Source organism: Canis lupus, chromosome 10 (assembly GCF_048164855.1).
Source record: "Canis lupus baileyi chromosome 10, mCanLup2.hap1, whole genome shotgun sequence".
Classification (NCBI taxonomy): Eukaryota; Metazoa; Chordata; class Mammalia; order Carnivora; family Canidae; genus Canis; species Canis lupus.
Genome location: NC_132847.1, coordinates 48,183,792 through 48,207,291, shown reverse-complemented (window position 1 = coordinate 48,207,291; position 23,500 = coordinate 48,183,792). Strand labels below are relative to the sequence as shown.

The 23,500-nt window shown below is 36.1% G+C and overlaps 1 protein-coding gene across 11 annotated transcripts in view; it reads left to right on the top strand.

Annotated features, from left to right (window-relative positions):
- LINGO2 (leucine rich repeat and Ig domain containing 2) overlaps positions 1–23,500 on the top strand; it is a 1,123,953-nt gene that overhangs the window by 549,899 nt on the left and 550,554 nt on the right. Inside the window, exon 1 of one of the 11 annotated variants that reach the window (XM_072841610.1) lies at positions 13,532–13,666. The exons of the other annotated variants lie outside the window; for them this stretch is intronic. The gene's annotated coding sequence lies outside the window, so the exon portion shown is untranslated. Of the gene's footprint in view, positions 1–13,531; positions 13,667–23,500 lie in introns of those variants that run through there. 11 annotated transcript variants of the gene reach the window in all.

The window sequence follows — 23,500 nt, the reverse complement described above, 5'->3', positions numbered from 1 at the left end:
TTCCCAGGATCGGGTCCCACGTCGGGCTCCCTGCATGGAGCTTGCTTCTCCCTCTTCCTCTGTCTCTACCTCTCTCTGTGTCTCCCATGAATAAATAAATAAATAAAATCTTTAAAAAAATAAATAAAATAAAATAAAAGGTTTTAATAGATACCATTCATTTTCTTGCCCACCATATCAAAATATAAACAGTAAAGAGTTTATGAGAAAAAAAATATATTCACATGTTTAGGATATGAATGCAAAAGTCATGACAATGTCCAGTCAATATCCAAATGATAACATCCACCAGGGCTGGGAAAGAAAGACTATCACAACATCTCACGAAAACATTACTGGAATAAATCAGGACTGTGGGACCAGTTAAGTCAAGGACTCTAAAGAAGAATCAAAAAAGAATTAATGCATTTCCTTACAAACTGAACATTATTTAAAACAGAAGGATTAGGGCAAAAAATGGCATTATCTATTAGTTTTGTTCAATTACGGTTGGCCATTTTTAAAAAGTAATTTTTTAACTGTTGGCAACAAGAGCTATCACAAATTTTTATACAAAAGCATGCTATTTTTGTATAAACATCAGGGATTTTATTTTAGGTGCAAGATGTTTTTATTGAAAGAAAAGAAGTGATTTTACCCATTTGTGTTAAAAGCTGTGCAAGGCATGCTATATCCTTTACTTGTTTATTTGTTTCAAACTGCTTTTATTTTATTAGCCAATCAGCCAGGTTGGAACATATTTTTTTAGAATTGCACCCCTTGCAGGCACTTCTGAAAATAAATGTGTCAGCTTATTAAGATTTTTAGGCCTAAAGCATCAATTACCCCAAATGCAACATCTGAGGGAGCAGTTTTCTAGAATGTTGTAATCTGCACACAAATGCATGTGACATTATACCAGTGGTACAAAGATCACTCGTTTATTTAGCAGTTGAAAGGCTTTTGGCTCCATATCCCAGGAGGTATCTCATGTGACCTGGGAGATATGTTCTTAAAAAGTTGTGTTAAAATTGATTTATGGCAAATTCTAGTAACTGTGTGACTCTGGGACAATTACATCACCAGAACTGTTCAGTAAACACAGGTATAGTCATATGCACTATGAAACTATTGAAATGCTGCTATCCTGTTAGAAAAAGTAGCCACGCCCTAAACCCCCATATTTTCCTGGCTGTCCAGTTCTTTATGGAACCCCTTGGATCTTCCCATGACTCAACAAAAATGGAGGAGCAGGGGGACTTTAGGAACCAGTTCTGGTGCTAAGGTCAGTTGCCTTATTACTTGCTAAATAGTTTGACTGTTACCTCCATACACCACCTCTCTTCTTCTAAGTTTTCTCCTTATAAATGAAAAAGTTAGATAAGATGGTGTTTTCTTACAATTAAAAAAAGGGCAATATTTAAAATGTAAATTATATTTTGTTATTTAAAAATACACTTCGAGTGCCTATATTGCACAGGCTCTCTGAGTACAAAGCTATATAGCCTCTCTCCTTCATCTCTTTCTAAGTTAGTAAGAAAGTAATCCTTTTACCTAGATTTCCTTAAAGGGGCAATGTCATAATTAAGATGTCAAAGTTATAACAAAACTCAAAAGGGTTCCAAAAAGAAGTGGAGATCATTTCTAACTGGAATATATAAGGAGGAGAACAGAGTAGAAAATAGGCTCTGTCCAATACAGTAAACACTAGCCACAAGCAGCTAATGAGGACTTGAAATGTGGCTAGTGCAGTTCAGGAACTGAATTTTTAATTTTACCTACTTTAAACAGTTACACATGCCTAATGGCAACTATATTAGTACAGTTTTATTAGTGGGAGCATAGGGCTTATGTTAAGAAAGGGAGGGAAAGTGATGCCTGGGTGGCTCAGCGGTTGAGCATCTGCCTTTGGCTCAGGGCGTGATCCTGGTGTCCCAGGAGACTGAGTCCCACATCAGGCTTCCTGCATGGAGCCTGTTTCTCCCTTTGCATATGTCTCTGCCTCTGTGTGTGTGTGTGTGTCATTAATAAATAAATAAAATCTTAAAAAAAAAAAGGGAGGGAAAAATGCCAGAAAAGCATATTGAAGCAATAACATATGGTTTGGAGAATCTAGACATATATTTTAGGTGATAGCAGCAGTGGGAGTAGGTGGGTCATACATGTTTTAAGTCAGGGTAGTGATGCAGACAAAATAGTACTTTTAGTAGATTTCTTTGGTTGTGATGTTAATGGTAAGTTGGAGAAGGTGGGATGATAGCAACCTAGTGAGGAATCAGTAACCATAGACTAGGGTAGAAGTAGATGTGATGCCAGTAATCCTGGAGAGCTGGTGCATGTAGAATGGATAATTTATTTTGAGAAAGCTTAATGAGTTTGTCAAGAATTACCTCCTTCCTGGTTCATCTATTTTGCAGATCTACATATCCTTGTACTTCTCTGGATATAGCTCTAATCTTGGGACACTGCCTATAGTGATTCATTTTTCAAAGTGCAGGATGCTCCAATAATATAATTGTATTTTCTCTACATGTATGAGACTATTGCTGTATATGACGTTAACCAACAAAAGAGAATTATTTAATTATTTTAGTCCACCCCACCCCACACAGAGTTTTTCTTCACCATTTCTGTGTTGGTTACCATGTGTTAAATGTCTACAATGAAGTTCTGAATAGTCACGGCCTCTCATAAAACAGCTGTTTGTCATTGTAATTGATTTAAAAATCCATGTGCAGACACTGGTTCTGCTCATCAGTGCCTCTATTTATCTGTAGGATGTGTCACTGCATTCATAAACACTTGGGCCTTTGCGCATATTCTTGGCTCCTTGTCATGCTCAGGATATAAGGGTTCTAGCCGTCTAGAAAACTCATTGGCAGAGATACCACAAATTGGGCAGGAAACAACTCAGGAGGTGGATTGCTTGGCTCAGCAACAGCGATCCTGGGCACTGAATGACAGCTCAGCAGCCTGGTATGCTAGCCAGAATGTCTGATGGAGCATCATGGTCTCCACAAAGATATCATTTAGATGAGATTTCATGAGCACTAATGCCAGGGAATCTGAGCAGTCTTAAGAGTTCCAACAGGGAAAGAGCTCATCAATTAAGAGAAACATGAGGACAACCAGTTGCCAACATGTACATTTTTTCTCTTTCAAGGATTTGTTCTTTTGCATATTTGCATTTTCATAGAACTGCAGAAAACAAAGACAGTTAATTTGAGATTACATGTGTTTCTATTTTTGTCGTGCAAGCAAATTGGACTGCATTTTTCCTTGCCAAAATTTGTCTTTAGAGGGGATTAATTCTTTTATTGTACAGAATAGCTTCTGGATTTGGGCATAAATAGAAAGGTTTATAATTTCTGGTCACTAAGTATAGAAAGCCACTTGTTTTAGATTTGTTTTTCCAATTGAGAATGCTTTAAGCACCCTATTTTAAATTACTGATATTCCCAGAGTGGGGATAGTATGAAGATGTAAACAGTGGAAGATCTGGGTTTAATTACTGGCTATCTCCCTTATCAAGTTTTAGGATCTTGATCAAAATATTTAACCTCACTGAACCTTAGTTCTATCATCTATAAAATCAGAATAAGAAGTTTTATACAAACAGCCACTCTACTGTAGTGATTAAATGTGGTAATTATTTGTAAAATACAGTAAAGCTAGTTTGCTTCTGTCATAATTCAAGAATCCACAAGCCAGTCTTAAAATGGCTGATCTCTCGGCAAGATGGAAGGATGAGAAATGGAAAGCCACCTTTAAAACTGCAAAAAGAGGCTCACCTTATCATTAAGACATATTCCTTTACAACTCTCACTTTGTAAACCTTATAACCTCATCGATAACCCTTTTGGCATGACATAGAGAAGCTTTGCAGAAATTTATCTTTCCACATCTCTGTGGAGGAAAGACACATTTCTTTGGTAAAATTTGATTAATGGAATCAAATTTGATTAATTTCCTTCTTTTTTGAAAGTAAATGCATATTGCTCATTTTCCCTTGAAGAATATTTAATTTTGGGAGAGCATTCCTTTTGATTTGGTATTATGGGGACTTAGAGATATTATGGGGTTAGGTTAGAGTATGGGGGTCAAGAAAGCTTCAGCTGACTGAGAATAATTCACCAAAAGAGGAAATAAGAACTATGTCTTGATCTTGTCTTATTACTGTTCACCACTTATATTTCTTCTGGAAAAAAGACATTCTGTCATCTGAAAAACTGGAAACCTTTACTGATAAGACCAATCACCTTGGCTTGGCTCCTAATGAGAGCATTTGAGCTCACTGGTTAACACACCATTTGATGTGTATCCTTTTTGTATTTTCCTTGCAATCTGTATAGACTGTCCACTGTATAGGGTCATCTGCTAACATTAGCAAAAGTGAAAAGCTTTTCAAGGAAAAGAAGCTACCTCAAGAAAAAAGAATGAGGGTGTCTTCATTAGTCTGCAGTTTTTTTTAAATGTGCTCTAAATAAATTCAGTGAGTACAAATTGAAAAGTAGACAGCTGGAAGTCTCATTAAGTGCACATTAGCTTCTATTAGCACACCGCAAATTTGTCTGCAGTGCTTCATTCTCACTGTGTAAAGGTATGTCTTCAGGAGTATAAAGCCTAAACCCTTCAGCCTCCTTTCCTGTTTTCTTTTTACATGACTATTGAAATATATAATAATATATTATGGCTTTATGTATAATATATATTTTATATATTATATATATATATACATATATATTTTCCCCCCACTACCTGAAAGTGGAGCGTTCCTATGAAACGTTTCCAAGCCACAATGATCTAAAGCAAAGAAGCAGTGACCATCAACTTATATGGAAAAATTTTTGAAATTTCCCAAGCCCCCAAAAATAACCCTTTGTAGATTTTTCTGATACCTTCAGACTCTTCTAGCTAACAGATGCACACACACACACACACACACACACACACACATTGAGATAAACCACAGATGCTCACAGATGTAATTTAAAGCTAAGACATCTTGATGCTGAGATGCTGAGTAGAGTTCCTGGGGCAGGAGCTTGGTTGGGCCACTCTTCCTGCTCAAAGTGAGCACTGCCTGTCTATCAGATCTCTGCAGAATAAACATTGAATGCTGTTCTCACTTTCCACCTTTATTCATAAAGGTGAAAATCCTTTTTGGGTTTCTTTTGATCAGCTAAAACAGGCACTAATCTAGGTCTTTCAAAAAAGCAAAGTGGTGGAATTCCAGCTTTTGGAAAGTAGGGGATACCTGTGTGTGTGTGTGTGTGTGTGTGTGTGTGTGTGTGTGTGTATTTTCATTTTATAAAAATGGTTACCGATGTATATCATATAAGTATTTTTCTTTAATTATAGGAACCTGGACAGATATCCTTAGGTAAATTAAGAAAGTGATTATCAGAGTTTCCTCAACTCTTCATTATATTTGCTACTGTAAAAGACTCCTGTATTATAGTAGGCAGGGCCTTTTCTTTTAAAATGACTTTGAATGGTATTGACTGATATTTTTTTAATAATAATTCTAGGACAGCCCCGGTGGCTCAGCGGTTTAGCACTGCCTTCAGCCCAGGGTGGGATCCTGGAGACCTGGGATCGAGTCCCACTTCGGGCTCCCTGCATGGAGCCTGTTTCTCCCTCTGCCTGTGTCTCTGTCTCTCTCTCTATGTCTCCATGCATAAATAAATAAAATCTTAAAAAATATATTTAAAAAATAATAATAATTCTCCCCAATTTTTAGATAAGACTGATGTCTTCAGAATTTGTCCTTATTTTCCATAGGTTGTTTGGGAGATCTAATTGGTGGTCGGGAAATAAAAAGAGCAGCCTGGTTCACGTGGCAAAAGACAGTTATGTAGTTGGGAGTTTAGAAACTATTCATGTATTTATAACTGTTACATTATTCACTATTCCTTCCTTCTTTCCTCACTGTTCATCTTGCCATTTTAATTTTAAACAAAAGGTTTGCTATTTCTTTTGGAAGGACACGGTACTGCAGATTCTTTAAGGAAGAATCTGAACTCTTTGTTGTCCTCATCTATTATGAACTTCTACTCATAACTGAGTTGTCTAAAAGAAGACGGCCACACACAGTATTTACATCGACTCAACTGCAGTTTTTCATTATCACATTTAGAAAAAATATGTCTTAGCCCTGTATTAGCAGGGTCCAGCCTTAGAGTCAATTGGGGATGCCTTTACCTTCACTTAAAAAAAAAAAACATTGTGAAGATGTAAATATTATTTTCCCCAAACAACTGAGAAATACTTACAAAGAGAAAAGGACGATGTTGTAGACAGCAAAAAACAACTGAACAGAAAAATGGAGAAAAGAGCATAGGACTGGCATAAAAGTTTTGCCACTAACAAAAAATATTTTTAATTTCATTTCTTTTGCAAGTTGTATGCATTGGAAGGAGGGAATAAAAGCTATACAGTGTTTAGTCACAAAATAGGTTCGATTATTAAATAGTCTTATACCAAAGCCATTTGGGGCTTTAGTGGTCATGTTCTGTAGGTTCTGGGACCTGAGATTGGAGAAAGATACTGTAAATTATTAGACTTATAGATGACAAAAAGTGTAAGCATTATCCTGTTGTGTGTGGAATTGTACACTGGAGAACAGACAAACTGCATGATTCCAACCTGGAAGGAAAATTCCAATGGGCAAAATATAATATATATCTGCAGATTGCAATTTGATGACACTTCGTAGTAAAGATCTGAGTCTTCAGATTGGGAGTTTAAGTCATGATTGTCAATTAAAAGCTGAAAAGCAATAAGTTCCTTTGTAGAAAATGTTAGTAAACTCTCAGAGCAAATACTGGCAACTCCTTCCAGAAAGTATTGATAGTGTCTGAATGTTTACTTGATGACAGTTAGAATTTGTCTCATTGCAAAGTAAATATATATGCATCTAAGGGAGTAAACAACTCAGTGAATATAACCAATGTTTGTATTTAACAGCAGTCAACTGAATATTTCAAAAAATAAGAAATATATGCATGATTTTCTTAAGACAATATAGACTTGAGAGAGTATATACACAGGGCAAACATATTACCTATTCCTTTAAATCTCATTACTTTTAGGCCATTGTTTTTAATTCAATCATAATCAAGTGAGCTTTATTTGATTTATGTGGATCCCTCACTGGGGAATACCACTGTTAGTCATCCAATAATGGGTTAATGGATAAAGACATATGGTCCCACAGGAAAAAGAAAAAGGAGGAGATTGCAATTGCAACATTTTTGAAGCTAGAAAGTAGGTAATTAAAATTTAGTTGTTTTTTTTTTCTAACATGACAGTATAGAAAGTCAAGAATCATTCTCATTTCATTAAAATATTCTGAAAAATTTAGGATTGGTCCTACCAAGTAATTCTGGCAGTTGATATAAAACTACTGCTAAAAACATAATTGGTTTCAAGTCTCTTATGATCAGTGAGGCTTCCACAGTGCTTTCCCTCTACTTCAAAGTAAGACCACTGCTCCATACTTCCTGTAGGTAGAAGAAAAGAGGCTTATTCCCTAGAGAGGATAAAACAGAATTTTTCTGGCCTGGAAGAGACCAGGACACAGAGAGAGAATACCAAACCAAAATCTGGGGATAAATACATTAAATGTTAAAACACCTCATCTTGCCTCTCCCTTCCCATTTAGATGTCTGGCAGAACCATTGTAGCCAAATGCCATCCAGACAGGAGAAGGGAAGAATTCTCTAGGGAATCTGCCCTACCTAAAATACCTAATGAAAATGACAGCAGGAGTTCCTCAACTGAACCAATCAACTAGATTACAGTGAGGAATGGAATCAAGACCCACTCTTAAATATTAGTGCAACCACAAGGTTATTAGATGCTCAAATTAAGTATTTTGTATTAGACAAAAACAAATAGAAAAAATAACGTAGAGGAAAAGGTAATATCATGCACAAAAAGAAAATTTCAACATAACTGTGATAAATATCCTTAAAGAGAAAAGATTTTACATCCCTAAAACAAGAACAGAGAATTCTTTTAAATGTTGGAAATTAAAATATGATAGTATAAGTGGAAAAAAAACAATAAAAGGTTTAAAGGATAAAGTTGAGAAATATTCCAGAATGAAAAACAAAATGTCAAAGATGGAAATTAGAAGAAAAATAAAAGGGAATTTGAAAACCAGTAGAGAAGGTCCAACATTTTAAAAATAGGTATGCCAGAAGTAGGAAACAGAAATACAGGATAAGAAATTACCCAAAAAATGTGATTAAAAAGTTCCCAGAATGGAAAAACATATGTTTCCATATTGAATAGACACATCATGTTCCCAGTACTGTGGATGGAAACAAACCCACATTAAGGCATCAGCAATAAAAGGCAGTATTCGGGGAACAGGGAACATCTTCAGACTTTCAGAGGGAACATTAATATGAGATAAAGTAGAATAGCAATACTGGAATCTCGTAAACATTGAACAAATCTTTATGCTTCTGATGTCACAATTTATGCCTACAAGTCCATGACCAAATGTGTGAGAGTACATGAAAGATTTATCTGCCATTTTCAGAAATCTGCTGGAAGATGTTCTCCACTCAAATTAGAGAGTAAACCAAGGAAGAAGACAGACTCAGGAAACAGGGTATCCAACAAAGAAGAAAGGTGGAGAGAATTACTGATCACAATACGATAGCTATGGAGCAGGTTTAGAGAGCACCCAGAATAAATTAGAACAGGATGACTTTTATGAGGAGAGATTTCTTCAACAGGATAAATTTACAATGTATTACGTACTTGAATATATTGAGAAGAGTTATATATCCCTGTGGTAGAGATGGGGGACGCTTAGTGATTATTACTAGAATACTAAGAAAATAATGATACCACAAACAACACAATTAAAAAAAAAAAAAAAACTTGTCCCAGGAAGGAGAAAAAGCACCAGTATTTACATAAAAGGAAAAATAGTTATAATATCTAACATTTCTCTACTGTGTATAATGTTTACTTCCAAATGGTAGCATAAACACTGCATATTGACCCAATCCATAATAAGGAGACAAGGAACCTGCATTTGTGTCAGGGGCAAGGCTTCCTAGGGTAGTGTTGAACGAGAGCTACACTTATATTTTCTAAATTAGAACATCAATACACAATACCTAAATCATCCCTCACCCCAAAATATCAAAAAGTAGCAATATAAACACACTATGGAACGATTTACATACAAATACTAATAGAATCATATACATCTTTGAAATTGGTTGCCTCTCGGAAGGAGAAAAAAATGTGTGGTGAAAAGGCAATCTCTAGATTGCTTTGGGTAGTATGGACATTTAAAAAATATTAAGTCTCCCAATCCATGAGCATGGTATGTCTTTCTATTTGTGTCTACTTCAATTTATTTCATCAGTGTCTTATAGTTTTCAGAGTACAGGTCTTTTACCTCCTTAGTCAAATTTATTCCTAGTTTTTTTTTTTTTTTTGATGCAATTGTAAATAGTTTTTTTTTCTTAATTTCTCTTTCTGATAGCTCATTATTACTGCATAGAAATGCAACTGATTTCTGTATGTTCTACTGTATTGCAAATTTCCTGAATTCATTTATTCTAATAGTTTTTTGGTAGAGCTTTTAGAGTTTTCTATGTGTAGTACCAAGCTATCTGCAAATAGTAACAATTTTACTTCTACCTTACAAATTTGGATGTCCTTTTTATTTTTCTTGTCTGATTGCTGCATCTAAGACTTACAGTAAAATGTTGCACAAAGTGATGAGAGTGGATATACTTGCTTTGTTCTTGATTTTAGAAGAAATACAGCTTTTCACTTTTGACTATGATGTTAGCTGTGGACTTTGAATAATACATGGATTTTACTTTGTTGAGAGTTTTTATCATGAACAATTATTGTATTTGGCCAAGTGCTTTTTCTGGATCTATTGTGATAATAATATGGTTTTTATCCTTCCTTTTGCTAATTTGAGTGTTACACTGGTTTATCTGTGAATATTGAACCACTCTTGTATCTTTGGAATTAATTTCACTTGATTATGGTCAAATGATCCTTTTAATATATTGTTGAATTTAGTTTAGTAATGTTTTCTTAAGAATCATCAGGGATATTAGCCTGTAGTTTTCATTTTTTTTTTGTTGCAACTTTGTCTGGTTTTGGTGTCAGGGTATTGCTGACCTTGTATAAGAAATTTGGAAGTTTTCTTTTCTCTTGTATTTATTTATTTTTGGAATAGTTTGAGAATAATTGGTATTAACTCTGCTTTAAATGTTTGGTAAAATCTACCTATCAAGCCATATACTCCTGGGCTTTGTTTGTTGGAAGTTTTTTGATTACTAATTTAATTTTGTTACTAGTAAGTGATCTGTTCAAATTTTCTATTTCTTCCTGATTCAGTTTGGAAGATTGTATGATTCTAGGAATTTAACCATTTCTTCTAAGTTGTCTGATTTGATGGCATATAATTCTTTATAGTGTTTTCTTATAATCTTTTATATTTTTGTGGTGTCAGTTATTTCTCCTTCATTTTTCCTTTTATTTATTTGAGTACTATCTTTCTCTCTTTTTCTTTGATGAATGTGGCCAAAGGTTTATCAATTTTGTGATAGAGAATTACTTCGTGGTTTCATTGATCTTATTTATTTATTTAGTCTCTATTTCATTTATTTTCACTCTAATATTTATTACTTCTTTACTACCTTTGGGATTTGTCCTTTTTCTAGCATTTTTATGTATATGGTTACACTGTTGTGTGAGATTTCTCTTGTTTCCTGAAGTAGGCCTGTATTGGTATAGATTTTCCTCTTAGAACGATTTTGCATATCCCAAAGATTTTGGATTGTGTTTACATTTGTCTCCATGTATTTTTTTTTTTCTTAACTTACTCTTTGCTTTTTTCATTGACCCATTCATCATTTAGTTGCATGTTGTTTAGCCTCCATGTATTTGTACTTTTTCATATTTTTTGTTAGTTGATTTCTAGTTTCACATCGTTGTGGTCATAAAAGAGGCTTGTTAGGATTTTAGTCTTTTTAAATTTATTGAGATTTGTTTTCTGGCCTATCATGTTATCTGTCCTGGAGAATGTTTCATGTGCACTTGAAAAAAATATGTATTCTACTATTTCTGAATGAAATGTTCTATATATATTTTTAGGTGTTGTTCAAAGGTTTAATGTGTTGTTCAAAGTCATTGTTTACTTGTTGATTTTCTGTTTGAATAATCTACTCATTGATATAAGTGGAGTTTTAAATTCCTCTACTATTACTGTGTTACTATAAATTTCTCTCTTTATGCCTGTTAATATTAGCTTTATGCATTTAGGTGATCCTATGTAGGGTGCATAGATACATATAGATATTCACAATTGTCATACTTGCTTGTTGAATTGATCCCTTTATCATTATCCAATGCTTTTCTTTGTCTCTCACTACAGCCTTTGTTTTAAATTCTATTTAGTCTAATATAAGTATTGTTGCCATGGCTTTTTTCCCACTTCCATATGCATGGAATATCTTTTCCATCCCTTCACTTTCTGTCTAGCATATGTCTGTCATATACTAAAATGGGTGTCTTGTAGGCATCATATAGATGAGTCTTTTTTTAAAATCCATTCACTCACCTTATTATTTTGTATTGGAATATTTTGTCCTTTTACACTTTAAGTAATTATTAATAGGTATGTACTTATAGTCATTTGGTTAATTGTTTTCTGGTTGTTTTTTCCATTCTTCTCTGTTTCTGTGTCGTGGTTCTTCTTCTTCTTCTTCTTCTTCTTCTTCTTCTTCTTCTTCTTCTTCTTCTTCTTCTTCTTCTTTCTTCTTCTTCTTCCTCTTCCTCTTCCTCTTCCTTCTTCTCCTCCTCCTTTTCTTCTTTTTCTTTGCCCCTTCCTATTCCCTCTCTTCTTCATTATTTTCCTCCTTTTCCTCCTTCTTCTTTTTCTCCTTCTCTTCTAGTTCTCTTCCCTTGCAGTTTGATGTTTTTCTTTAGTGTTATGCTTGAATTCCTATTTATTTGTTTGTTTGTTTATTTTTGTAGTGTGTGTGTGTGTGTGTGTGTGTCTATTATAGGTTTTTCATTTTGGGTTATCATTGGGCTCATACATAACTGTGGGCATAGCAGCTTAGAGTAAGTTGATGGTCACTTAAGCAAATTATAAAAGCACTAAATTTTACCCCCTTCTCCACGTTTATCTATATGATGCCACATTTTACACCTTTATATTTTGTGTATTCTGTGGCTACTTTTTATAGTTATAATTGATTTCACTACTTCTGTGTTTTAGCCTCTATACTAGTTTTATAAGTAATTAATCTACAACCTTTAATATTTGTTTTTATCTATGAATTTTTTTCTTTCATAATTTTCTTACTTATAGTTATGGTCTTTTGCTACCACTTAAAGAATTCTCTAACATTTCTTGTAACGTTAGTTTAGTGGTAATGAACTCCTTTAGCTTTTGTTTGTCTGGGAAACTATCTCCTTCAATTCTAAATGATGATCTTTCTGGGTAGAGGATTCTTGGTTGTCGGTTTTTTGCCTTTTAGCACTTTGAATATATCATACCACTCTCTTCTAGTTTGCAAAATTTTTGCTAAAAAATTAACTGATAGACTAATGGGGTTTCCCTTCTATGTAAATGATTTTTTCACTTGCTATTTTTAAGATTCTGTATCATTATTTTTTGCTGTTTTAATTATTTTGTGTTTTGGTGTGGCTCTCTTTGGGTTCATCTTGTTAATGGCTCTCTGTACCTCCCGAACCTGGATGTATATTCCTTTCCCCAGATTAGGGAAGTTTTCAGCTATTATTCCTTCAGATAATTTTATGTTCTCTTCTCTCTCTTACTTCTGGGATCCCTACAATGTGAATGTTATTGCACTCAATGATATCACAGGGGTTCCTTAACTTATTTTAATTCATTATTCGTTTATTTTTCCTGTACAGCTTGATTACTTTTTGTCACCCTTTCAGTTCACTGATCCATTCTTCTACATCTTCTAATCTGCTGTTGAGTCCCTCTAGTGTATTTTACATTTCAGTTATTGAATTCTTCAGCTCGGTTTATTTTTTTAAATATTTTCTCTCTTTGTTGACGTTCTCACTAAAACCACCCACTTTTCTCAAGTCCAGTGAGTATCTTTATGACCATTGCTTTAAACTCTCTGTCAGGCATATTGCTTATCTCCATTTCATTTAGCTCTTTTTTCCATGATTTTGTCTTGTTCTTTCATTTGGGACATTCTACTCTGTCTCCTCATTTTGTCTAATACTCTGCATTTGTTTCTATGTATTAGGTAAGTCAGCTACAATTCCTGATCTTGAAAGTAGTGGCCTTGTGTAGAAGTTTTGTGGTGCCCTATAGTGCAATCCCCTTTGGTCGCTAGAACGAAGTATTCCAGACACATCCCCTGGTGTGTGTAATGGTTACACCCTCCTATTGTGGTTGAGCCATGATTGCCTTAAGCACAGCCTGCTGCAATAAGCTCCTTTGCCTGCTCTGGACACACCGGGCAAAGTTTGTTCTCCATTCTGTTGAGAAGCCTGGTTGTGGCCAACATGCACTCATAGTGGGCAGGGCTGGCACTCAGCCTAGCTGCTGCAATCAGCCTCAGCCAAAGCTGCAGGCACACTGAAGGACAGAGCTCATTCTCTGCATAGCCAACTAAGAGGCCTGGCTACAAGAACTCAGGTATGCTGGTGTGTGTGTGTGTGTGTGTGTGTGTGTGTGTGTGTGAGAGAGAGAGAATATAACCAGGGCAGGAATCATTCAGAGTTGTGCCAGTCCTGCTGGTCAGGGCTGCCTGCCAGGTGTGATAAGGCTAAAGCCACTTGGGAGGGACCATTATAGGTTGGGTGAGGCCAGTCTTCAGGTGAACATTAGGGCAGAACATGTGGTACTATCAAAGTAGATACTTAGTGTTAGCACTGGTTCCACAAGCACCTGGCTATCTAAGCTGAGAGAAAGCTAGGAAAATGGTGCCCTCCAGCCATTTGTTTACAGAGAAATGTTCTGCAGACCCCTGCTCCTCCAACATGTATTCTAAGGTTAGTCAATAAATCTTCATGTATACCCCAGATGCTTTTCAAACTGGTGGTCCTGTGCTGTGTCTTGGGCTGAGTTATTTAGCTTGTTACCTCTTTAGAGTAAACTCTTTATAGCCTTTCTGCTGTCCCAGAGTTAAGTGTTACTGTTTTCAAGGCCAGAAAACAAGGCCTTGTTATAGGACTTGTCTTCCCTGTGCAGGTCCCTAGGTTTTGGGGTCTCCAGTGTGGATTCTAATACCCTTGTTCCTCTGTGCTTATGCTGTTCCTCCCATTTGTGGTTGGTCACATTGGGGGTTTGGTTTCCAACTGCATATCCACCCCTCCTACTCTTTTTGATGTGGCTTTCACTTTCTGACTAGCTGTGGAGGATCTCTTCTGCCAGGCTTCCAGTCATTTTCTGAGTTAGTCACATAAGTATAGTTGTTGCCTTGGTATGTCTATAGCACAAGGTGACCTCAGGATACTCCTACTCTACCATCTTCCTTCACGTCTACATTTTTGAGCAATTTCCTCAGGTAGTTAGTTTGCTAAAATACATAATCACATTTTTTTACCCCTCTATCTTAGTATTGCAAATAATTAGATTATTCTTGAAACAAATCCAATGTAATGTTCAGATGTTATTTATTTGTTTACTTATTTATATTAACTAAATATTCACTGTAGGAATCACCAGTCAAAATTATTGTTTTAGGAATTTTCCCTCAAACAAGAGTAGATACCAGTATTCCCATATGTCCTATAGGATAGTTCTCTATCCAAACCTGGCTGATCACAACATGGATATCTAACTCAAATGTAAAATTCATATTTGAGGGATGAGGAAGCTTGGAATTTTGAAACTCTGACAAGTTTTTCATGATTCTCTAAAGGAAAGTTTTATTTACATCTCATGAGAACCTGTGTGATGTCCAGTTGCCTGTTTTTCCTGGTGATTTGCTTGGGTGGCTATTTATTGTGTTCTACAATATACCTTACCTTTGTCTAATAAATTTCCTATTTGGCTTAAGGTGGCCAAAGTCTGGTTTTGTTACTGGTAACCAAAAGAACTATAATAGACTAATATAGAATCTTTGACTCAAATTTATTTAACTACTTAGAAATGTTTGGCTCTCTTCCCCCAGTTTTTTTTTTTTTTTTTTTTTTTTTTTTTTTTTTTATTGGTGTTCAATTTACTAACATACAGAATAACACCCAGTGCCCGTCACCCATTCACTCCCACCCCCCGCCCTCCTCCCCTTCTACCACCCCTAGTTCGTTTCCCAGAGTTAGCAGTCTTTATGTTCTGTCTCCCTTTCTGATATTTCCCACACATTTCTTCTCCCTTCCCTTATTTTCCCTTTCACTATTATTTATATTCCCCAAATGAATGAGAACATATAATGTTTGTCCTTCTCCGACTGACTTACTTCACTCAGCATAATACCCTCCAGTTCCATCCACGTTGAAGCAAATGGTGGGTATTTGTCATTTCTAATAGCTGAGTAATATTCCATTGTATACATAAACCACATCTTCTTTATCCATTCATCTTTCGTTGGACACCGAGGCTCCTTCCACAGTTTGGCTATCGTGGCCATTGCTGCTAGAAACATCGGGGTGCAGGTGTCCCAGCATTTCATTGCATTTGTATCTTTGGGGTAAATCCCCAACAGTGCAATTGCTGGGTCGTAGGGCAGGTATATTTTTAACTGTTTGAGGAACCTCCACACAGTTTTCCACAGTGGCTGCACCAGTTCACATTCCCACCAACAGTGTAAGAGGGTTCCCTTTTCTCCGCATCCTCTCCAACATTTGTTGTTTCCTGCCTTGTTAATTTTTCCCATTCTCACTGGTGTGAGGTGGTATCTCATTGTGGTTTTGATTTGTATTTCCCTGATGGCAAGTGATGCAGAGCATTTTCTCATGTGCATGTTGGCCATGTCTATGTCTTCTTCTGTGAGATTTCTGTTCATGTCTTTTGCCCATTTCATGATTGGATTGTTTGTTTCTTTGGTGTTGAGTTTAATAAGTTCTTTATAGATCTTGGAAACTAGCCCTTTATCTGATATGTCATTTGCAAATATCTTCTCCCATTCTGTAGGTTGTCTTTGAGTTTTGTTGACTGTATCCTTTGCTGTGCAAAAGCTTCTTATCTTGATGAAGTCCCAATAGTTCATTTTTGCTTTTGTTTCTTTTGCCTTCGTGGATGTATCTTGCAAGAAGTTACTATGGCCGAGTTCAAAAAGGGTGTTGCCTGTGTTCTTCTCTAGGATTTTGATGGAATCTTGTCTCACATTTAGATCTTTCATCCATTTTGAGTTTATCTTTGTGTATGGTGAAAGAGAGTGGTCTAGTTTCATTCTTCTGCATGTGGATGTCCAATTTTCCCAGCACCATTTATTGAAGAGACTGTCTTTCTTCCAATGGATAGTCTTTCCTCCTTTATCGAATATTAGTTGCCCATAAAGTTCAGGGTCCACTTCTGGATTCTCTATTCTGTTCCACTGATCTATGTGTCTGTTTTTGTGCCAGTACCACACTGTCTTGATGACCACAGCTTTGTAGTACAACCTGAAATCTGGCATTGTGATGCCCCCAGATATGGTTTTCTTTTTTAAAATTCCCCTGGCTATTCGGGGTCTTTTCTGATTCCACACAAATCTTAAAATAATTTGTTCTAACTCTCTGAAGAAAGTCCATGGTATTTTGATAGGGATTGCATTAAACGTGTATATTGCCCTGGGTAACATTGACATTTTCACAATATTAATTCTGCCAATCCATGAGCATGGAATATTTTTCCATCTCTTTGTGTCTTCCTCAATTTCTTTCAGAAGTGTTCTATAGTTTTGAGGGTATAGATCCTTTACATCTTTGGTGAGGTTTATTCCTAGGTATCTTATGCTTTTGGGTGCAATTGTAAATGGGATTGACTCCTTAATTTCTCTTTCTTCAGTCTCATTGTTAGTGTATAGAAATGCCACTGACTTCTGGGCATTGATTTTGTATCCTGCCACGCTACCGAATTGCTGTATGAGTTCTAGCAATCTTGGGGTGGAGACTTTTGGGTTTTCTATGTAGAGTATCATGTCATCGGCGAAGAGGGAGAGTTTGACTTCTTCTTTGCCAATTTGAATGCCTTTAATGTCTTTTTGTTGTCTGATTGCTGAGGCTAGGACTTCCAGTACTATGTTGAATAGCAGTGGTGAGAGTGGACATCCCTGTCTTGTTCCTGATCTTAGGGGAAAGGCTCCCAGTGCTTCCCCATTGAGAATGATATTTGCTGTGGGCTTTTCATAGATGGCTTTTAAGATGTCGAGGAATGTTCCCTCTATCCCTACACTCTGAAGAGTTTTGATCAGGAATGGATGCTGTATTTTGTCAAATGCTTTCTCTGCATCCAATGAGAGGATCATATGGTTCTTGGTTTTTCTCTTGCTGATATGATGAATCACATTGATTGTTTTACGGGTGTTGAACCAGCCTTGTGTCCCAGGGATAAATCCTACTTGGTCATGGTGAATAATTTTCTTAATGTACTGTTGGATCCTATTGGCCAGTATCTTGTTGAGAATTTTTGCATCCATGTTCATCAGGGATATTGGTCTGTAATTCTCCTTTTTGGCGGGGTCTTTGTCTGGCTTTGGAATTAAGGTGATGCTGGCTTCATAGAACGAATTTGGAAGTACTCCATCTCTTTCTATCTTTCCAAACAGCTTTAGGAGAATAGGTATGGTTTCTTCTTTAAACGTTTGATAACTCTTCCCCCAGTTTTCTTCAAAGTCAGTGTAGGTAGATCCATTGATTTTCACTTCTTTTACTCACCATTTTGTACTTATCAAGTTTTTTTTTACCTTATTTTCTGTGTATTAAGCTCAGTTTCCTCCTCCCCTTGCCTATGTATTCTGAGTAATATTTCATATTCTAGTATTGAAGCCAGATCTGTATAAATTCTGGTAGATAATATATTTCATTCCTTTTTTTAAAAAAGATTTATTTATTTATTTATTTATGTATTTATTTATTCATGATAGACAGAGAGAGAGAGAGAGAGGCAGAGACACAGGCAGAGGGAGAAGCAAGCTCCATGCCAGGACCCCGACGTGGGACTCGATCCCGAGACTCCAGGATCGTGCCCCGGACCAAAGGCAGGCGATAAACCGCTGAGCCACCCAGGGATCCCCATATTTCATTTCTTATAACCATTTGTCTATTAACAACGGACACTTCTTATCTCCTCATTTTGTCATCTTAAGCTCCATTTGTCACTGTGGTAAATAAAATAATATATGTTCCTTTAAAAAGAAAAGGCTCCTCATCCTTTCCTAAAGAAACTGAAGTTGTTTATATGGCTTAGTTTTGAACGTGGTAATTTAGTGTTTCCGTTAAGAGTAAAGTTGCTATCTCTAGCTAATTTTTTATCCTGTTGCTGGAACTCTGATTTTGAAATTTATATCAGAGTTGTGGAAATGGAACATTCTACAGGATATCTTCCCAAATTGTTTTTATTAAATGAAGTCACTCAACTTCTTCACATATAAATGTTTCTGCAACTGTATCTACCCTCTATCAAATTTGTGAAAATGGAAGAAAGAAAAGGAAGGATACAGACGAGATATATGCCTGCTTTGTGCCTGATTCATGAAGCAATTGGAGAAGGAAAACTCTTGATTTTATACATAAACTAATTGGAAACTGGTTTACCACTTCCCTCTAGGTCCTGACAAAAAACAGTGGAGTATGTAGAGAAAATGGGGGCATGTTTAGTATCTAAAGATCACAGTATTTATTTTTCTTTTTCTAGAACGTCTTCACTTGTAATTATTTGATTGGTTCAGTTTCCTCCATCAATTTTCCCTGATTTTGTGATATACTTGATGGAGATTAGATTGTATGACTCTAAATGCAATTTAGGGTGAAGAGAAAAGTCCTTGAGAGTTTGCACATAGATATTTGACCTCATTATCATTCTGCCTACCTAACTGAACTTATCTACTGAAGTCATATTTATGTCAAATGAAAACTAATGATTCTGAAAGTCTTTTTTCCTTTTCACATTTCCCTTAATTGAGCAACATATTTTACTTTTGGTTAAGGAGAAATCGGTTCAATTTGATGGATTAGAGTTTCATCTTTCACCATTTATATCTGCTTAAACTTTAAGAGTTTAGTGCCTCAGTTTTCTTATCTGTAAAATGCAAACGATGTTAATTGTAGTACTTATTACATAGGTTTCATATGAAAAAATTAGCTAATATGTGAAAAGTACTTAGCATGTGGTGATTATAAGTACATAACCATAAATATATTGGTCATTGTAATTTATATTATTTTTAATCCAATACATCTTTTTGGTCCTATAATCACCATCTTAACTGAGGATTTCTCTGCTCAACCCTTGACCTTGCAAAAGCCCTCACACTGAAGTCCAGATCTGTCATTTCCTACAGAAAACCATGTGGTATAGTGTTTTATGGATTATTTTTAAAATCAGACAGACACAATCTGAATTTTGGTTCTCCCACTTTTTATCAAATGACACTGGGAAAGTTATTTATCTTAAATCAATCCAAGTTACTTAATCTGTAAAATGTAAAGGTTCTTATGAAGATAATATATGGTAAGTATACCTAGTACAAAGTAGGAAGGAGAGTTTTAGGTACATACCTAAGTGTATACGTTTCTCATTATGATAGAACTCAAATACTTAGGGTGGCATATAGACCACCAAACCTTTCTTTCCTCTTCTGGTCTCCCTTTACCTTCACTGCACACTCTACCCTCCCTACATATGATGAGCAATTAGTTCTTTGATGTGGTTAAACCAGCCAACCTCTGATTTTTCTACTCTTACTTGAAATTCTTTTGTTGCGCCTTCCACATATGCTGCCTCCATCTCAAGCCTAAAATGTTTTTGAGACTTATTTTTGTAGATCTATTGCTTTTGCTTCCTTTCAGAAGTTGTAAATTGGTAACCCTCTGGCAGATATGTTTTATTGGGCCCATCCAATTTTTTTTAATTGAATAGGAATGCCTTTAGGAGAGGTAAGAAACCCACAATGCACTGCAATAACCACTACTTCTTCACATATTTAGGTCTCCTGCCTGGCGCCTGAAGTCTTTGGGTTTATCACTGGAACTCCCTCTCTTAATTAAAGTTAACGTAAATGAATCACCGCCTTGTCTGCCTCCCCTCAATTCAATTAAAATCTTTATTGGCCCCTTTATATACCCTGACATCAGGCAGAAAAAGTGAATTTAGTGGTAAGACAGAATTGATTTTAATATTTCCAGCTAATAATTGAATAACTTTTAGCAAGACTTCCTTGCTTATGTATAAAATGCAGAAAATAGTGTTCATATGCAAGTAACAATTCTCTTAGGATTGTTTTGGGGATGACATAAAAGAACATGTATAAAATAATCAACACAGTTCCTGATCCAAAGTAGGTGATCTATAGATAATAACCCTTCTGAACCTGTTTTTGTAATTTGCCAAGTGAGGACTTTGAGATTAAATAATCATCTATAGCCTCCTTACAATTAAAAAATTGTAGGATATCTCAATGCTATATTTTCAGAATTCTCTATTACTTTTTTTCTCATAATATGATACAATATACGTCTTTGTTCTTATATATTGATATTTTTATATTTAATGTGTTTCTGTATACTGTCTTGTGACTTTCTAATGCCATAATAATAATGCAATTTCCTACTCTTCTCTTTGATCTGAGTTTCTGGATTATTTATGGAGAGAAAGAAAGACAAAAAGATATTAACATAGGTGGGAGTGTCTGCTACAGGCTCCCTGCTAGGTCCTTTGGTAAACATGACTGACTCCTATGATGGAGCTGAGTGAATAAGTGTATGGTCGACTTCAGAGCAGATTCGGCTTACTGAGAACATCAGTCAGTGTGGCTTACAAAGAACAGTGCAGACAAAAAAAAAAAAAAAAAAAAAGAACAGTGCAGACACATGGTTAACCCAGTGGCAACTGAGCAGACGGCTGTCACTGCAGGAGTGCCTGGGAGGCTTAGTGGTTGAGCGTCTACCTTTTGCTCAGGTCATGATCCCGGGGTCCTAGGATCAGTCCTGCATCAGGCTCCCCCCAGGGAGCCTGCTTCTCCCTCTGCCTATGTCTCTGCCTCTGTCTCTAAGTCTTTCATGAATAAATAAATAATATCTTTAAAAAAAAAGAAGGCTGTCACTGCATTAGATCTAAAATTTCTAAATACAGTTGTTTTTTATTTATGAAATCTCTGGATAGCAGAGAAGTCAACTACAGTAAATAAAACTGAGCTTGTCAAAATCATGCCATCATCAGCAATTATTAAAATTTCTTTTGTTGGGATCATAATTATTTGTTTTTATAATTTAACAAAGAATCAAGATAGTATCAAATTTAAGCATGTCACTCTCCTCCCACATTCTTTTTTTATCATCACATTCTAATATATGAATGACTAATTTGAAATTAGTGAAGCAAAACCTATTTTACATTAATGATTAAAAACAAGAAAATATATTTAAAATGAATGCTCTGCATTGTTTCAAGCATGTTTAATGTTCTGTGTGCAGAATGTCATATAAAAAGCAAGTAGGCTTATATTAAATATGGAAAAATTAAGTAGGAGATCTTACATAATCATACATCTACATATTTTGTTGTTAATACAATTTTTGTCACCATTTATGGGTTTAAACAAAAAAAAAGCCATAAAAATTCTGAGGCACTCCAAATATGAGTGTTTCTCAGTCCCAAGTGGCCTCAGTTCACTAAATTATTCAGTGCTCTACATAACTGTGTCAAATTTATTCACAAGGCATAAATGAAGAGATCCAGTGCTTGATAATCCAGAACTGTCTTTTTAATAATGAATAAAATCTTTTAAAGATACTGGAAGAAGGGTAACAAGCTGTCCTTAAAACTTTCTCTCGGCTTAAGAGCTATATCATTCTACATTTAGATATAAAGGAGATTAATAAGAATTTGGTTATAAGCTAAGTAAAACATAGGTTTAAATAGACACTTATTGGGCTGATCATGTTGTAAGTGGGAAATTTAGAGGCTTGTTAAGCCTGCTAAAGACTCTTGGGTAACTTCAAGTCTTATATTTGCCTTCTGTCTGTGTGCAATTGTCATTTCCCACTATAATAAACATATCATTTGACCCATTATTTGTGTTTTAGAAGTGTCTCTTCTCTCCTCCCAAAGATCGTCTACCCCACAATGGTTGGCAAAGGACACATTTTCTCAAAATTGCCCTGAGGCCTGCTTCTCCCCTGGTGCTTGCTCCTACCAGCTGTCTGTCTGTATGTGCGCGCAGGCGTGCTCTACATGTGGCATTCTCACTCTGCTCCCTTCTGCCTTCCTTTCCTGGACAATGCTCTCCTCCTTCAGACTCTGACGCACAGGACCCTCGTCTGTGGCAGAGCTTCCCGAAGCTTTCGGAATGTTTTCTCCAAGTGTGTGAGACAGTGCCATAGCACTCCCATCAGCACAGATGACACTAATCCCTGAACTCATCACTGCTCCCGTGACTCAGAATCCAGAAGGATCATAGCTTATTATCTACATTCTCAACAAGTGCCCTAAATGATTCTTCCACTAAAGAGAACTCTTTGGGGCTAATCAGTCACGATGGGGAAGAAGATCAGCTATATCATTTAAAATACTATGTAAAAAAACTTAAATTTGATTCTTCGGCTTCATTGTCCTGATGTTTTCTAGATGTCCACAGCACAAAAATCGCTCGGAGGACTACTTTTTCTTTAGGCCTCTGTAGACACCAGGACATGCTCAGCCCACATCCTGCTTCACGGAAGGCTTTGCTGTCCAGCTCCTAGGAGAACTATCAGCAGATGGCTTGCAATTGTCACGTCATTCAGGATGGACCTCACCTGGAAAGGGCCCCTCGCTCTCCTTCTTACCTTTCCAGCACCTGGTGTCTAAGTGAGAAGGAATGGTCTTTTCAGCCTGTTGCAAGACAACTCTTACACACTATCTGCTCTAGGGTTCCTTGCCTAAGGCTTGTTGCCAGCATTACAGTTTGGCTTCTTCCCTTGCTTCATTCTGCTTCATAACTTTCTTTTCCCAGGCGTTGATTTCTAATAAACATTTTGCACCCCAGGCCCAGTTTTGGCATCTGCTTCCAGAGAAGCCAAATGGTAACATTCTTTCATCCACAATAATACTATTCAGCTTTTCTCTCTTCTCTGAAAGCAGCCTACCTCAGGTCATGACATGGCCTCCCAGACCTCTTAATGGTTTTGAAAACTAGATAACAAAACATCTGAAATTTTCTTCCCTATCTGGAAAGTCGACTCAATATAAAAATTGCCTGTTTTTCAGTCCATGATCTTTTCCTGAGGATCTGTTCTGCCAATGGATGTTGTTCTGAAAATTGAGTTTCTGATTAATTAAACTGTCCTCATAAGGACCTGTTAATTTCACCAAAGCACAAAACCCTGTGATAGAAAATGTGTTCCTCCT